This window comes from Bos grunniens, chromosome 26 (assembly GCF_055505025.1).
Source record: "Bos grunniens cultivar Pamir isolate PY7600 chromosome 26, Bosgru_T2T1.0, whole genome shotgun sequence".
Lineage (NCBI taxonomy): Eukaryota > Metazoa > Chordata > Mammalia > Artiodactyla > Bovidae > Bos > Bos grunniens.
Window position 1 is genome coordinate 31,511,441 of NC_141190.1, and position 11,450 is coordinate 31,522,890.

General features: G+C 39.1%; 1 long non-coding RNA gene across 1 annotated transcript; it reads left to right on the forward strand.

Moving 5' to 3' along the window:
- Positions 1–769: 769 nt before the first annotated feature.
- Positions 770–10,590, forward strand: LOC147344330 (uncharacterized). The gene is made up of 2 exons (XR_015155748.1): positions 770–847; positions 10,113–10,590. It is a non-coding gene; the product is annotated as an uncharacterized LOC147344330 (long non-coding RNA).
- Positions 10,591–11,450: the final 860 nt, after the last annotated feature.

The window sequence follows — 11,450 nt, forward strand, 5'->3', positions numbered from 1 at the left end:
AAGCCTGGATGGCTGTTGCCATAGAAACCAGCACATGCGCCCAGCAGGAGTTCATTTCTCAAAGCCGCCAGCCCATGCCAACAGAGCATGGCTCCAGAGGTGAGAGAGATGCTCTTTATCCCTGAGTGGAGGTTCTAGCACCTGGCAGATAGTTGAATCAGCTCAATTTGTGAAGCCCTAGGAGCCTGGTCCCACAGAAGCAACGAGGCCAAAAAAATCCTGCCACGCTCATGTTCCCATCCCTAAATGATCAACACTTACCTGGAAAAAGAAAATCCAAACATCACCATCTTAGATCCCTTGGAAACCTGTAAGATAGTTTTCCAAGGAAAGAAAAGTGCCTGCATTTTTTTTTTTTTTAATGCCATGCAGCAGTTTGCCCTGCAACGGTTTCTCAGTTTTCTTTACCCAGGAAACATCTATGCAGCTCAGGGATCGCTCTGCTCTGTTCTTGGCAATTTGGCTTCTGGTTCCAGGGGACCCAGAAGCCCATCAGATTTCCTTATATAAATGGAATGTGGCTTTTCACTTTACAATATGATAAAAAAATTGTATGAAATTCAATATTTTTTAATTTTTAATTTTTTGCCTTTCCCATAAATTGTAGAAAATGGCTAAATCTACACTACGGTAAGTTTCATTTCCCTAGGTACTGACTTTATATATCACATTTTTCAACTTGGAGAACATTTTAGAAGCTGAGCCTTTATATTTCTCTAACAAAGAAAGAAGAAAGAGAAATACTTTTGACCAAATTGCTTTCTGCCCAGGTTTGACATCAGGTGGGGCTGCAGGTCAGCTAGGATGGCAAGGACTGGAGAAATTTAACCAGTGAGAAGATTGGAGGGTAAGTAGAGAACTGAATTTGAGTTAAAAAAAAATGACTTCTTAGGCTATTACCTCATGGTTTGCAGGAATTTAGTTGTGCATCCGTGAAAGATCTGGTGAAAACTGATGCTCCCTGTTCATGCACAGATACCAAGACACTCCGACAAACTTCTCTGTTGGAGGGTACAAGACTTCAGACTCTGAAATGTTAAGTCATAGTTCATGCACTGACACTTTTCCTTTTTCCCAATTAGCATCTCCCCCTCCCGCCACCCCACAACAATAACAAGCAGAACGAGTAGAGTTAGTCCTAGAACATTCCGTTTACAAGATCTTTCTAATTTATGACAAGGTAACTTAATTTTCTATAGATTCAGACTCTCAGCTTCAAGTGCCTGAATTTGGGCAGTACAAATGCTCATCAATAGTCCCAGCATTCGGTAAAGGTCAGTTTCGGACTTGCCTGAAGAGGGAGGCCAGGTAAGTCTGCGAAAGGTTCCCTGGGCCGATCTCTCAGGGACTTCCTGCAGCACTGGGAGAGCACCTGTGGAACCAGGACATGGTGGTCCCTTCCCCTCTGCCCTCCCTCAAGGCTCATCGTCTCTCTAGGGAGACATCCTTGGGCCACATCCTTTGCCTCTAGGATATGTGTGTGTGCTCAGTTGTGTCTGACTCTTCTGCAACCTTGTGGATAGCAGCCTGACAGGCTCCTCTGTCCATGGGATTCTCTAGGCAAGACTACTGCAGTGGGTTGCCATTTCCTTCTCAGGGGATCTTCCCTACCCAGGGATCAAACCCAGGTCTCCTGCATTGGCAGGCACATTCTTTACCACTGAGCCACCTGGAAGCTCTTGCCTCTAGGACAGAGGCTCTCAAAACTGAGAGGACATCAGAATCCTGGGGGTGGGAAAGGCTCGTAGACAATGCAGTTTTCCAGGTTGCCAGAGGTTTTAATTCAGTTGACCTGAGGTAGACACAGTTGATTGTAAGTATTAAAAAATGATATCATAAAAACTAACAATACTATGTACCATGGGCATTATGTGCCTTCCACATATGTAAGTACATACATATGCTTTAGCATACATAATTAGTTCATGATTATACCTATCATATATCATCTGCTCCATGTGCATGATCATATACATTAGTGTACTAATATTACATAACACATTATATAACCCAATTCACATTAGGTTCCAGTTGCTACAAATATTCAAACATATAAAAGGAGGGAAGTCATAACAAGGTAAGCATACCAGAAAGTGCTTGGATGAATCAAAGTGTAGCTTAAAGAAAATAAAAAAGTTTATACCCAGGGGATTTCATACTGCATGAACACTTTGTACTAAAACTAACCCACCAAGCTCAACTATCACAAGTAAATTAAACAAAACATTCATTCAACATCTAAAGTGTAGGAGAGAGGAGAGAAGACAAGATGGTGGAATAGAAGACCTTGAGCTTACCTCCTCCCACAAGAACACCAAAATCACAACTAGCTGCTAAACAGCCTTCCGTAAAAGAGACTGCTGCTGCTGCTAAGTCGCTTTAGTCATGTCCGACTCTGTGCGACCCCATAGACGGCAGCCCACCAGGCTCGCCCATCCCTGGGATTCTCCAGGGAAGAACACTGGAGTGGGTTGCCATTTCCTTCTCCAATGCATGAAAGTGAAAAGTGAAAGTGAAGTCGTTCATTCGGGTCCAACTCTTTGCGACCCCATGGACTGCAGCCTACCAGGCTCCTCCGTCCATGGGATTTTCCAGGCTGGAACCTACCAAAAAACATATTCTACAGACAAAGACAAGAAATCACGATGGTAGGAGGGGTGCACTCATGGTATCATGGAATCTCATACACCCATAATGATATATGCGCTCCAGTGTTCACAGCAGCACTATTTACAATAGCCAAGACACGAAAGCAATCTAAATGTCCATTGACAGAGGGATGGATAAAGCAGATGTGGTATATGTATGCAGTGAAATACTACTCAGCCATAAAATGAATGAAATGTGCCATTTGCAGCAATATAAATGGACCTACAGATTAACATATTAAGTAAGCCAGACAAAGACAGATGATGTCATATGATGTCATTTATATGTGGACTCTAAAAAAGATGATACAAATGAACTTATTTATTAAACACAAGTAGACTCAAGACACAGAAAGCAAATTTATGGTTAACAATGTGAAGGGTCAGAAGGATAAATCAAGAGTTGGTATTAAAATATGCACACTACTATAATAAAATAGACAACCATAAGTACCTACCATATAGCACAGAGAGCTATACTCAATAACCTATATTGGAAGAGAATGTTAAAAAAAGATATATATATATATATATATATATATATATATGTATAACTGAATCACTTTGCTGTACACTGAAACTAACATGACATTGTAAATCAACTATGTCTTAATAAAAAGTAAAAGTAAAGTATAGGAAACAGAAATTTAAATCAGGGGCTAGATAAGGTACCATAAGGGAAAGATGCAAGAATCATTAAAAGTACCAAAAAGCAACCTCTTTTACCTTTTGCATAAAGATATAACTAGAAAATGTTAACATAGAGAAGTTAAATAACCTGAAATCAGATGAGCTATTTATGAACAGTTAATAAGAACAAGCTCATCTCTATGGCAAAATAGAAGATTTATGAGCAGAAGTGACACACCAGAAAAGCCTGGTGACAGCTGGTTGTCCAGGAAATAATTTTAGTTCAACTTTAAATATGACTTTAAAAACATAATTTTTAATATAATTGTAAATATTATGCTAAAAAGGAACAGCTTTTAGTTACAAATTTCCCTAGGGTACAAATTTCCCTAGAGAGTAAGCACCAATAATACTCTGTGTATGTGTGTGTGTGTGTGTGTGTGTTGATCAGCTGTCTCCAACTCTGTATGATTCCATGGACTGTAGCCCACTAGGCTCTTCTCTCCATGGAATTCTCCAGGCAAGAATACTGGCCTGGGTAGCCATTCCCTTCTCCAGGGGATCTTCCCAACCCAGGGATTGAATCCAGGTCTCGATTGAATCTGCAGGCAGATTCTTTACCACCTGAGCCACTAGGAAAGCCCCAACAATACCACAGTTGGTTTAAATGCAGCCACCAATTAAGAAAGCATTCAAGATCAACCACACATTCATCTTAATACTCATGGTAAACAAACCAACTCCTAATGTAATACTGGACTAATCTTGCAGTTAATAGTACAATAATACTGTCAATACGAGTAACAAGAAATATTTCTCCTTGCATAAGCTTATATCAGAATGGATAATGTACTGATAGTTAACATTAAAATAAACTTAAATGAGAGTCCCTTGGACTGCAAGGAGATCAAACCAGTCAATCCTAAAGGAAATCAGTCCTGAGTACTCACTGGAAGGACTAATAATGAAACTCCAATACTTTGGCCACCTGATGTGAAGAACTGACTCATTGGAAAAGACCCTGATGCTAGGAAAGATTGAAGGCAGGGAGGGAAGGGGACGACAGAGGATGAGATGGTGGGATGGCATCACCGATTTGATGGACACGAGTTTGAGCAGGCTCCAGGAGTTGGTAATGGACAAGGAAGCCTGGTGTGCTGTAGTCCATGGGGTCGAAAAGAGTCAGACACGATTGAGTGACCGAACTGAACCTTAAATGAAGACCTATCTATTTAAACAATAGTTAACCCAACACAGGCGCGCATTTAAGGGGAAATTAAAAAAAGTAAAAGGAAGTAGGCAATCACAAACCCTGCCTGTTGATTAAAACCTTGTAGCAAACCTTGTAGCACTTTTCTCGTGTTAGAGGCACTGCCTGCCCAGTGACATCTGTTTAACAGGTTACCCTAGGTCTGCGTATGTAGCCCTGTCTTTGTTTTGTTTTTTTTTTTTTAATAAGAACTTGTATGATAGGTCACACGAGGGTTTTGTCTCTTTTAATCAGTGAAACTGACCTTCTGCTGAAGAGGTGGGAATAATGTAAGATATGAAGACTCTATGGAGCTTTAGTTAATCCCCCCAAAGAAAAATAATGACTGAACTTTAAGGGATGACATAGCTTTTAATGGATTTATGATTTTGGTGGGGGTGACCTTGAAGAATAAAAAAAACCTCTGAGTGACTGAAACTTAGACCAGCTAATCAAGATGCTTTATCACCTATGGATCTAGAACACTGAACAAGCTATCTCAAGGATAAAAGCAGAACCCTATTCTAGAGTTCACACTGATAATAGGGTTTCTGAAGTTGATGCTGGATCAGGACATCCCAATGCTGTTAATGGTTTGTTTGTTCAACAATTAAAGTCCCATGTGGTCTCAGTTCAGACTGGAGCAATCCCAGTTGGTTTCTATTATAGATTTCTCCCAAAATGAAAGGACAAGTGAAATAAGGCCTATTTTACAAAACGTCATCAAACTAAATGATTATATAATCTTCATTCAATTAATTTATTCATACCCTACTATAGAGCAGGTTTTGATGAGGTGGCAGAGTATGGCAATTGCATAAAGCTTAAATAAACCTTTATCCACAGTGATTCAAGTCCTCTTCCTAAGAATATGTTTATAATCAAAAGTTCTTTCACTAATTACCCCATTTCACTCACTGTAGCATTCCTCACATTAACTGAATGGAAAATCCTATACTATATACAAATCCAGAAAGGGCCAAACATCATCAGCCCCTATAAATTATTATAGCCCATTGCTGATGCAGTTAAATTATTTATTAAGGAACCTCTACAACCATCAATCTCATCAATTTATGTTTATTATTGCACCAATGCTAGCCTTAACCCTGGATGTCACATTATGAATTCCTCTTCACATACCTTATCTACTAATTAATATAAACTTGTGTCTACTATTTATATTTGATATATAAAATCTAGCCATTTATTCCATCCTCTCCTCTGGATGAGTTCATATTCAAAATACACATTAATTGGAGCTTTGTGGGCAGCAGTTACTTGTCATACGAAGTAACATTAGCAATTATGTTCTTATTATTCCTACTGATAAATGGATCATTTACACTTAACAATAATGATTACACAAGAACACTTAAGACTATTTTTCCCATCCTGACCCCCAGCCAGAAACTGTTTTATTTCTATTCTAGCAGAAACCAATTGAGCCCTATTTAACTGAAGGAGAATCAAAACATGTATCCAGCTTCAGCATAGAAAATGTAACAGGCCCATTCTCTCTAATCTTTCAGGCAGAATATGTCAATATCATCATAATAAGTGTTTTCACGACCATCCTGTTTTTAGCAGTATTTCACAATCCCTACATGCCAGAATTATATACAGTTAATATCATTAAGACACTCCTGTCGTGATTACTATAGCTTATAGTACAGTCTGAAGTCAAGAAGCCTGATTCCTGCATCTCTGCCACCCCCCCCCCTTTTTTCTCCTCTCAAGATTGCTTTTATGATCTGGGGTTTATATTTTCATACACATTTTAAGATTGTTTTGTTCTAGAGCTGCAAAAAATGCCGTTGGTAATTTGATAGGGATGGCACTGAATCTGTAGATTGCCTTGGGTAGTATACTCATTTTGACAATAAACTTAAAAGCTCTTGCACAGCAGAAGAGACCATAAACAAAATGAAAAGACAGCCCACAGAATGTGAGAGAATATTTGCAAACGATGGGAATGACAAGGGATTAATTTCTAAAATATACAAGCAGCTCATGCAGATCAATATTAAAAAAACCAAACAACCCAATCAAAAAATGGACACAAGATCTAAATAGACATTTCTCCAAAGAACGTCTCCTGCCTGTCTATACACGTGGCCAACAGATGCAAGAAAAAAAATGCTCAGCACTGCTAATTATTAGATAAATGCAAATCAGAACTATAATGAAGTATCATCTAACACTGGTCAGAATGGCCATCATTAAAACGTCTACAAACAATAAATGCCTGAGAGAGTGTGGAGAAAAGGAAACCTTCCTACACTGTCCTTAAAAAACTATAAACAGAGATACCATATGATTCAGCAATCCCACTCCTTAGAATATATCCAGAAAAACCATAATTTGAAAAGACGCATGTACTCCAGTGTTCACTGCAGCACCATTTGCAACAGCCAAGACGTGGAAGCAACCTACATGTCCACTGACAGATGAGCGGATAAAGGAGATGTGACACATATACTACAGTGGGATATCCGCCATGAAGAATGAAATAATGCCATTTGCATAAACACGGATGGACCTAGAGATTATCATACTCAGTGAAGTCAGAGAAAGACAAATATGTATGATATCACTTATATGTGGGATCTAAAAATAATGATACAAATTTATTTACAAAACAGAAACAGACACAGAAAACAAACTTACGGTTACCAAAGGCAAAAATGGAGGGGAGGAACAAATTAGGAGTTTGAGATTAACATATACCCACTACTATATATAACATAGATAGCCAACAAGGACCTACTGTATAGCAAAGGTTCAGTTCAGTCGCTCAGTCGTGTCCGACTCTTTGCGACCCCATGAATCGCAGCACGCCAGGCCTCCCTGTCCATCACCAACTCCCGGAGTTCACTCAGACTCACGTCCATCGAGTCAGTGATGCCATCCAGCCGTCTCATCCTCTGTCGTCCCCTTCTCCTCCTGCCCCCAATCCCTCCCAGCATCAGAGTCTTTTCCAATGAGTCAACTCTTCGCATGAGGTGGCCAAAGTACCTTAGCAAAGGTAACTCTACTCAATATTCTGTAATAATGTACATGGGAAAAGAATCTGAAAAAAAAATGGGTATATGTATAACTGAATCACTTTGCTGTTCATCTGAAACTAACACGATACCATAAGCCAACTATACACTAATAAAAAATAAAAATAAAAAAAAAATCAAACCAGAAAACCACTCCTCCTAACAATCTCCTTTCTATGAGTTCAAATATCCTACCCACCATTTTGATATGATCAACTTATACATCGTTTATAAAATTTTTTCTTTTACCACTAATACCAGCCCTATGTATATGAGAGGTTTCTCTGCCTATCAGCAGGCATCCCACCACAAACATAAGAAATGTGTCTGACAAAGAGTTACTTTGATAGAATAAATAATAGAGGTCTAAACCCTCTGATTCCTAGAATCATAGGAATTGAACCTACCCTTAAGAATTTTACATTCTTCATGTATCACACGAGAGCACATTTTACAGTAAGGTCCACTGAATAAGCTATCAGGCCCAGGCCCCAAGTATGTTGGTTTACATCCTTTCAGTATCTAATAAACCCTATTGTTTTTACTGTCACTCTGTTGACCATCTCAGGAACCACAGTTGTAATAATAAGCTCACACTGGTTAATGTTATTCCCTTTCTAAAACAAATTTAACCCATAAGCTATAGAAACATCCAATAAGTATTTTCTAAAACAATCTACTGCATCAATACTACTATAACGGCCATTATTATTAATCCAGCATACTCTGGTCAATGAGTAGACTGACTACTCATGGTAATGCAATGAACACTACAAAAATCTTTAATTAATCCAAAGTATCCACCATCATAACAATAGCCCTTGTCACAAAATTAGGACTTTCCGCATCTCACTCCTGAGTGCCTGAAGTAACCAGGCATTCCATGAACAGCAGGTGATGCGATTAATGCAACAGACTTGCACCCCTATCAGTTCTATAACAAATCTCAGCATCCATCACCCTACACATACTATTAATCATAGCTATATTATGAATCATAATTGGAGGCTGAGGGGGACTCAACTACAAAAATTTTAGCCTGCTCATTCATCAGTTGCCCATATAGGATGAATAACAGCTATTATAATGTGTAATCCAACCACAGAAATTCTAAACATACTCATTTATATCATAACATTCACTATCTTCTTACTATTTATGGCCAACTCGTGTACCAGAACAGTGTCATACACATGAAATAAAACAGTTTCCATCACAGTCCTTACCCTTACTATTATAGGATCATTAGGAGGTCTCCTACCACTAGCAAAGATTTTACCCAAATGAGTAATTATTCAAGAGATAAAAAGATAACATTCTACCAACACTGATAGCCATCAGAGTACTACTCAACAAATATTTCTTTTTTTAAAAAAAACTACCTAATAGTTCTTTTTTCTGGCCACACTGTGTGGCATGTAAGATTGTGATTCCCTGACCAGGGATCAAACCCTCACCTCCTTCATTAGAGGCCCAGATTCTTAACCACTGGACCGCCAGGGAAGTCCCAACTCTACGTATATTTCTACATGCAGCTAACATACTCTACCTCACCAACCATATATACCCTTCAATAAACAACATAAAAATAAAATGACAGTTCAAACATACAAAACAACCTTTCTATCATTACTGATCATAATATTTACACTATGACTACCCATAACACCCATTTCTATCAGTGCTGGGCTAGGAATTTAGGTTAGTTCAGACCAAGAGCTTTCAAAACCCTAAGCAAGTATAATTTACTTAATTCCTGAAGATAAGGATTGTAAGACTCTATCGTATATCAATTTAATTAAGGAAAATCCTTACTAGATTTTAATTAAGCAAAATCCTTACTAGATTGATAGGATTCTACTCCATGAAATCTTAGTTTACAGGTAAATACTGTGGTCAGTTGGCTTCAATCTACTTCGTCTGCCTTCAAAACAGCCCAAAAAAGTGGAAGAAGCACTGGCAGAATTAACTGAAGCTGCTTCTTTGAATTTGCAGCTCAATTTGTTGACTGAACACAGGATTTGGCAAAAACGGGGCTCAATCTCTTTCTTTAGATTGATAGTCTAATGCTAGCTCAGTTATTTCACTCGTGTTCATAAATTGCTGTTCGTTTTCAACAAAGCACAAAAATATTGGCACTTTTATATTTATTATTTAGTGCTTGCCCTGGAATAGTAGGCGACACCTTAAGTATTAATCCATGATGAGCTATGCTAAGAGCACTTCTTAGAGATGACCAAATCTGTAATGTAGTCATAACAGCCCCTGCATTTATAATAATTTTCTTTATAGTTGTACCCATTATGATTAGAGGGTTTGGAAACTAACTTGTCCCACTAATAAATAGGGCGCTAGATACAGATTTCCCTGAAAAGTAATATAAACTTTTGACTACTTGCCCCATCATTCTACTCTTACTCTTGTCATCAACAGTAGAAGATGGTTCTGGTACCACCTGAAGTATATATCCACCTCTAGCCAGCAATCTGGCCCATACAGGAGCCTCTGTCAACCTAACCATTTTCTCCTTATGTTTAGCAGGTTTCTCTTCAATTCTTGGTGCTATTAACTTCATCACAAGGCCAACTAAAAATTGGCTCTTGCCATCTACCTCTATTAGGATTAAATTATGAGCTGCTACAGCTGCTGACCTTCAACACTCTCTGAAAAGACTTCAGGGTGGAGATCAGGAATGAGGCACTGTGTACTCTGGGACAAACTGGCAGAACAGGTCTTCAGATAGCTATTTTCAGGAGAAGATTTCATGAGCCCAATTCATACATCTCCTTGTATTCAGAAAAACACTAAAATCCTTCATGGCTTCCTGGTGAAGAGCAGCAATCTTCTGCAAAAAATATGTACTTGAATGGACACACTCCCCCTTCACCAAGATCACATACATACTGAACTTCGCCCCTACCTCTTTGGAGCAGTTTCTCAGTTACCTGAAATGCTGTATCCCCGGCTATTATAGTCCTCATTTTGTCCCCAAATAAAACTTCACTCACAACTCTCACATTGTGCATGATTTTTTTTTCAGTCAAGAGCTATAATCTTACTGTAAAATCAGCCCACAGGGACTTCCCTGGTAGTCCAGTGGTTAAGAATCTGTCTTCCAAGGCAGGGAACACAGGCTTGATCCCTAGCCGGGAAACAGATTGCGCATGCCACAGGGTAACTAAGCCTGCATGCGCCACAGCTACTGACCCCGCGTACTGCAACTAAGACCCAGCACAGCCGAAGAAATACATATTTTTAAGAAACCCAGCAGACACATTCCAATACCCAACACCATTATTTGTTTGATCTGCGTTAATTATGGTGGCTCAGTGGTAAAGAATCCGCTTGCAATGCAAGAGATGTGGGTTCAACCCCTGGGTTGGGAAGATCCCTTGTAGAAGGAAATGGCAAACCACTACAGTGTTCTTGCCTGGGAAATCCCATGGACAGGGGAGCCTTGTGGGCAACAGTCCATGGGGTCGCAAAAGAGTCGGAGACGACTTAGTGGCTAAACAACAGCAATTATAGGCACGTTGCTATCATTATCACTCAGTTCTAGCAGCTGAAATCACCATACTGTTAACAGACAGAAGTATAAACACTCCTTTTTTTGGCCCTGAAGAGGAGACCGAATCCAATACCAACATATGTTTTGATTCTTTTGTCACCCTGAGGTCTGTATTTGTAGCCTACCAGGGTTTGGAGTAATCTCACATATCATCACATATTAGGAGAAAAGGAGCCTTTCAGATACATGGGGAAAGTATGAGTCATGTCAGTGGGCTTTTAAGAACTTATTTTGTGGACCCATCATATGTTTACAGTAGGGATAGATGTCAAACAATGAACATACTTAACATCAGCTAACGTAGTTAT